This window comes from Dermacentor albipictus, chromosome 2 (assembly GCF_038994185.2).
Source record: "Dermacentor albipictus isolate Rhodes 1998 colony chromosome 2, USDA_Dalb.pri_finalv2, whole genome shotgun sequence".
NCBI lineage: Eukaryota > Metazoa > Arthropoda > Arachnida > Ixodida > Ixodidae > Dermacentor > Dermacentor albipictus.
This window is the reverse complement of record NC_091822.1, coordinates 2,320,810-2,327,918: the sequence shown is the minus strand read 5'-3', so window position 1 is coordinate 2,327,918 and position 7,109 is coordinate 2,320,810.

Below are 7,109 nucleotides of genomic sequence, written 5' to 3'. Positions count from 1 at the left end.
CCATGGCTCCAACTCCAGTTCGTCCCGACTGTCGGGAAAGCGTGCCCGCTATCTCCCTCATACAAGCGGTCGTTCGGGAGGAAATAGCAAGTCGGGGCATTCCATCTCTCTGCTTGGTCCGCCATACAAACACCTACCAGATTTCTCCGGCCGCTTGCTCCTAGACGCAAAGCTTTCCGCCACCCCGTCGCAACCCAGCTGACTCGCGCACAGCGGATGATAAACCCATCTGCTTTAATTGTTCCGGTATTGGACACATCGCCCGTCATTGCCGTAACCATTGGTCGTCGCCTCCTCGGTGGTCGTCTCCGAGTCACTACCGCCAAGTACCAGACAATCGCGCTTTCTCGCCCTATGCACCGGCTAGGAACATCAACGCCGACAGTGCTGCACCAAGATCTCGCCGCTCCCCGTCTCCGCACTGTCGTAGGTCCTGTTCGCCTCTCGTTCACCGCTCTTCGTCCCCTTCTGCAACTGGTCATTTTACTTCGGAAAACTAGGCAGTGCAGCTCCTGGAGGTGAAGCTGCAACTACGACCCGGCCCACAAATCCTCTGTTGACCCTGCCTACATGTGGAAACCTACTGGACATCGAAGTTGATGGCGTTCCTGTTAGATCTCTCGTTGATACAGGAGCGCAGCTTTCAGTTATGAGCGCTGCTCTCCGCGGAAGGCTCAAGAAGGTTCTGACACCCGCCGTACTGAGCACTGTGCGAGTCGCCAAAGGGAGTACTTCACCTGTCCTTGGAATGTGCACAGCACGTGTGACTATTAGGAGCCATTATACTGTTGTTCTATTTACTGTCCTTGAACACTGTCCGCACGACCTAATTCTCGGCCTCGACTTCCTTTCGAAACACTCTGCCCAAATTGACTGCTCCGCAGGTGTTGTACAGTTGGATCTGCCGCTACCTGCCGACACAACAACTTGTGCTTCACACCGCTTATGTTCTGCTGAGTTTGCAAGGCTGTCTCCACAAGCGGCTACAAATGTCCTCCTGACGCCCTGTCCTCCCGTACCTGATGACGAGTACGTCGTGTCGCCGCTTACTGACGTGGTTTTGTCGCGTAATATTGCCCTACTGAGCACCTTAGTCTGGATCCGCGAAAACTGCACTCGCATGCCCATCCTCAATTTTGGATTTTCGTCGCATGTGCTGCCACACGGTATCGCCATTGCGCATATCACTCCTTTGGAAGAATTTGAGGTTTCTTCTTTGACCTCTGAATCCTTCCTCAGTACCAACGGACCATTGTCACCCACTCCTCCGTACTCGACACGTACGGACGATGTTTCTAAGATGATCGCCCCTGACCTTCCTTCCGAGCAAACAGCAGCTCTTCGTCACCTCCTGTTATCTTATCGGGACAACTTTGATTTGGACGACCGTCCACTTGGCCAGACATCTGTTTTCACGCATCGCATCAACACCGGTGACGCCAGCCCCATTCATAGGCGGCCGTATCGTGTCTCCGCAACAGAAAGGGCCATCATACAAAAAGAAGTAGACAGGATGATGGACAAGGACATCATTGAACCTTCAAGTAGCCCGTGGGCACCACCAGTTGTCTTAGTAAAGAAGAAAGACAACTCGTGGCGCTTCTGCGTTGACTACCGTCACCTCAACAGGATAACAAAGAAGGATGTTTATCCCCTGCCTCGCATTGATGACGCTCTTGACTGCCTTCACGGATCCCAATACTTTTCATCAATTGACCTCCGCTCCGGCTATTGGCAGATTAGCGTCGATGAGATGGACCGCGAGAAAACCGCTTTCGTCACACCGGACGGTCTGTACCAATTTAATGTCATGCCCTTTGGATTATGCAATGCGCCAGCTACATTTGAGCGCATGATGGACTCTCTCTTGCACGGCTTGAAGTGGTCTACATGCCTCTATTACCTCGACGATGTGAGTGTGTTTTCGCCGAACTTTGAGAGCCATCTGCGGCGCCTCACAACCATACTCTCCGAGTTTCGCAGGGCTTGCCTTCAGCTAAACCCCTCCAAGTTTCATTTCGGTCGCCGTGAAATTAACATGCTCGGCCATCTCGTAAACGCCGCCGGAATTGAACCTGATCCACCGAAAGTTCACGCCATGCGAAATTTTTCTGTACCTTGTTCAACAAACGGTGTCCGTAGTTTTCTGGGCTTATGCTCTTATTTCCGGCGATTTGTGAAAAATTTTGCCGACATAGCTCACCCTCTCACTGACCTTCTTAAGAAAGACGTCTGTTTCTCTTGGGGACCACTGCAGGAGAAAGCGTTCTCTACCCTGATTGAGTGGCTTACAACTTCCCCAATTCTGTCACACTTTGACGCTTCTGCGCCAACTGAAGTACAAACTGACGTGAGTGGTCATGGCATCGGCGCTGTCCTCGCTCACTGTCAACAGGGCCAAGACCATGTCACCGCTTACGCTAGCCACCTTCTTTCCGCGCACGAGCGAAATTACTCCATTACTTAGAGAGAATGTCTCGCGCTCGTATGGGTGGCCGCGAAATTTCTGCCGTACCTTTTCGGTCGGAGCTTCTGCGTCATAACCGATCATCACGCCCTCTGCTGGCTCTCCTCTTTGAAGGACCCAACTGGATGACTTGCACGTTGGGCCTTGCGTCTACAAGAATACACATTTTCTATTATGTATAAATCAGGGCGCCTGCATAAAGACGCTGACTGCCTGTCCCGCAATCCCATGGATCAACCGGACGATACCGATGCAGACCCGGACATCAGTGTTCTATCCCTCTCCGGCTTCCTCCATATTGGCGACGAGCAGCGCAAAGATCCTGTTCTTCGAACACTTATGGAACGCCTAAGCTCCTCGCCCAATGACCCGTCCCTCCGGATGTTCACCTTGCGCGATGGAACTTTATGCCGTCGTACCGTTCGTCCTGACGGCCCGGAGCTCCTCCTAGTCATTCCCAAGCACCTTCGACTCGCCGTGCTCCAGCAACTTCACGACGCTCCTACTGCTGGACATCTGGGCATCACTCGTACATACAACCGCCTGCGGCGACGCTTCTTCTGGCCCGGCATTTATCGCTCTGTTCGCCATTATGTTGCTTCTTGCGACCTGTGTCAGCGCCGGAAGACGCCTGCTATGCCTCCTGCTGGTTTGCTGCAATCAATTGATTGCAGCAAACCAGCAGGAGCTGGTTTGCTGCAATCAATTGCAGGAGCAGCAAGCAGCAGGAGCAGCAAGCAATCAAGCAGGAGCAGCAGAGCCCTTCTACCGGGTGGGCCTAGACCTCCTTGGCCCCTTTCCTATTTCCATCATAGGAAACAAAGGGATTGCTGTAGCAACCGATTATGCTACGAGATATGCCATCGCACGAGCGCTACCAACCAGCTGCGCTACAGATGTCGCCGACTTCTTACTATCGAAGGTCATCGATGATCTGCGCCGCTCCTGTTCTACAGAACACCAGATTGCTACCGCGTACCACCCTCAAACGAACGGCCTCACCGAGTGACTCAACCGCACGCTAACTGAAATGCTGGCCATGTACGTTTCCGACGATCACCGTGACTGGGACGTTGCTTTACCATACATCACTTTCGCATACAACTCGTCCCGTCACGACACTGCCGGATTTTCACCATTTTACCTGTTGTATGGCCGCGACCCCACCTTGCCCTTTGACACGTTGCTACCTTCCGCTGTACAGACACCCAGCACTGGTTACGCTCGCGATGCTATTGACTAAGCCGCCCAGGCCCGAGAAGTAGCCCATCATCGCCTCACAGTCTCGCAAGCTTCTCAAAAGCGATGCTACGGCCTTCGGCACTGAGACTCCCATTTTACACCTGGTTCCCTTGTCCTTCTCTGGACGCCTTCACGTCGCATCGCCTTGTCGGAAAAACTACTTTGCCGTTATTCTGGTCCATACCAGATCTTACGCCAACTTTCCGACGTGACATACGAGATCGCCCCAGTCGGTCAACCTTCAGTGCCTTCCAACGTCACCAGCGATGTTGTTCACGTCGCCAGGCTGAAGCCCTATGTCCCCCCATTTAGTGATGCTCTATAACTTGCACCGGGACGGAGCTACCCCGCCGGGAGGGTGACCTTACGGGGAAGGAAAGGAAGAAGTTGAATTAAACTAGGCGAAGACGAAGTCTGGCAGTTGCCTGAACGCCATTAACATCAGTTGTAAATATGCATTATTTTAAACTCGTTGGCCTGCTTTCTTCGTGCAACAATGTTATTACTGCAGCTTCTTTGCGTCAGAAACTGCTGCCCTTTACGCATGAGTGTCATTTGGGCATTACCAAAACAAAGTTCACATTCAGAGGCATCTAGTGGTGGCCTCACATGGATTGTCAGGTTGAGGAACCTGTAAGAAACTGCTTTGTTTGTCAACGAGCAGATAAATCTGCACAATTTTTCGCTCAAATTCAACCTGTGGAATGGCCTCTTTGACCATGGGAAAAATTAGCGATATACATAAGAGGTTCCTTAGATCTTGCTCCAAAGAATACTCGTTTTGCTTTAGTCTTTGGCAACCATCATTCCAAGTGGCCTGATGTCGCCTTCGTGACTTCAGTCACATCCAAAGCTATCACCCGCTCTCTCATTTCTCTATTCAGTAAAGAAGGCTTTCCTGACGGCATTGTGTCCGACAATGGACCACAATTTCTTTCAGCTGAGTTTGAAAACTTCCTGAAAGAAGGAAGCATCAATCATTTCATGTCTTCACTTTACTACAGAACTGCGTATTGGCCTAGTTGGTGCTTGCTGCAAGACGTGTATTTTGCCGCAAGTTAACACACACAAAAGGAAGTCGTTATGCTGTCTGTCGTCATGTTGTCTTTATGTGTCTTCCTCTTGTGCGTCTTAACTTGCAGCAAAAACGTGTCTTTTCACTTTACTACCCGCAGGCAAACGGCCAGGTAGGAAAATACAACCATTCCCTTAAGGAATCCGTATACGAATTGCTATATTGGAACAACAAGCCCTTAGGTTTGCAGTTGTATAATACTAGGCAATTTGCAGGTTTACTCCGCATATGACTACAGGTGTTTCTCCCGCTATGTATAGTCGTCAACAGAGAACTCGGCTCGATGTCCTAAACATGACTCCAATCTATCTGGAATTGGCGTCTCCTAAGTGGCACCAAGAAGTGCAAAGACGAGTGCCACAAAAACAAGAAAATGTCAAAATGTACGTAGAGCATCATCACACAACAGAATTCCCTCAGTTTCGTCCATGATATCTTGTCCGAGTACGTAACTCTCGAAAGTCTGGCCCTGAATACTTAGGTAAACTCAAGATTTACCAAAGGATAGGTTCAAATACATTCCAGCTTGAGAATGGAAAGCGTTGAAATGCTTCTAAACATGACAGGATTCACTTGAGAGCTTAGAGGAACGGAGTCATGCACGTGACTACTCATATCCTGATGGTCCTACCTTCTCTTACGGTTTCTACTGGTTCAGGTTCTCATGTTGCACGCACTCTATCTACTTCTTGTTTCATCCTCGCAACTGAGTTCATCCTCTGCAGAAGAATCTGCTTGTCTTTCGTCTGTCATAGCGTTGCAAGGTATGGCTCCTGAAGGAACTCAGAACAGCCATACTCGGAATTCTGTCTCATCGTAGAGTAACGATTGTTCTAGTCCTACTCCACAACCCGAATCAGTTCCCCGTTGGTCTACAGGACATGGACAACCCCCGGTACGGTTTAAGGATTATGCCTTCAAGTAGCTCTACTGCCTTGGTTGTCTGGACACCCAAGTTCTTATTCTTCTTAATTCTTCCTATTTTCTACAGAAGGCCCTTACACACCAGTTCGGCTCCGAAGACGCCAAGAATGTCTCTTGTATTATAATCAGGTTCAGGCGCAACCTTCAATAAGGGAGATTTGCCGCAGCATAAACATACATGTGCACACTGCCACGTAAACAACGACCAAAAACCGCCACTCCTGGCCGAGGCTCAAAGGGAATGAGTCGCCCATCCTTGTTACCCAATGCGGGCACACGGGTGTTAACATTGTCTTTCTTTCATGTTCAGTATTCATATTGCTACACGCATGTGGCATTTGATTGTTTGAACGAGTCGCGTGTGCGCCACCGCTCGAGAAAAGAGACGGAAGAACGAACTGGGCTCGCGCGGTGAATCTAACTGGTCAGCGCTGCAAGCGCTTTTGTGAATATAACCTGTAAATAGTTGCTCGTCTTACTGACTCGTCCTTCGCGTAGCATTGTAGTGGAGGTGGAACGTTCCCCGTCCTCGCCACGGAGCTGCGAAGCGGCCGCACCGTCGGCTTCTCAGCCATGGCTTCCGATGGAACCATCCCGACGTCACCACACCTGCGGCGCCAACCACAACGTACGTTACGGTTCCTAGTCTCCGTGATCCTGGGACCTTCTCCGCCCAAAATGGCGTTGACGTCGACGACTGGCTCAACATGTATGAGCGTGTTAGCCAAAGCCCATCACTGGGACCCTACCATCATGCTTGTCAATGCGATTGTTTATCTCGACGGGACACCACGTGTCTGGTTTCACACCCATGAGGTCGAGCTGTCCAGCTGGGAAATTATCCAAGAGGGGCTGCGCGACCTATTTGGCAACCCGTCAGGTCGCCAACAGGCTGCGTGAAAAGGGCTTGCCACCCGTTTCCAGTCGTCGACCGAATCGCGTGTGTCCTACACATAGGAAGTGCTCGCGATTTGCCGGAAAGTCAACAAGCACATGACCGAGGTTGACAAGGTGGACCATATCCTAAAAGGCATCATGGACGACGCCTTCAATTTGCTGGTCTATAACAACGTTTCTACCGTCAACGCCATCGTCAAAGAATGCCGCCGCTTCCAGGTAGCCAAAAGCCGCCGCGTCGTCCCACAGTTTTCCCGGCTCCCAAACACCCCTGCCACGCCCTCTTGTTCTGCTCTTACCGCCACACGACCATTTGAAGAGAACGTCACACGTATCGTCCGCCGTGAGATTGAAGCGGCGAGTCCGGCCCCCCCTTCATCCACGACCCCTTGACGGTACCTTCGACCAATGTAGCCCCCACTATTTCCGTTATTAAAGCAGTTGTGCGGCAAGAAATTGCAAACCTTGGCATCCCTACCGCCTGCACTGTCTCCCGGCCTTATT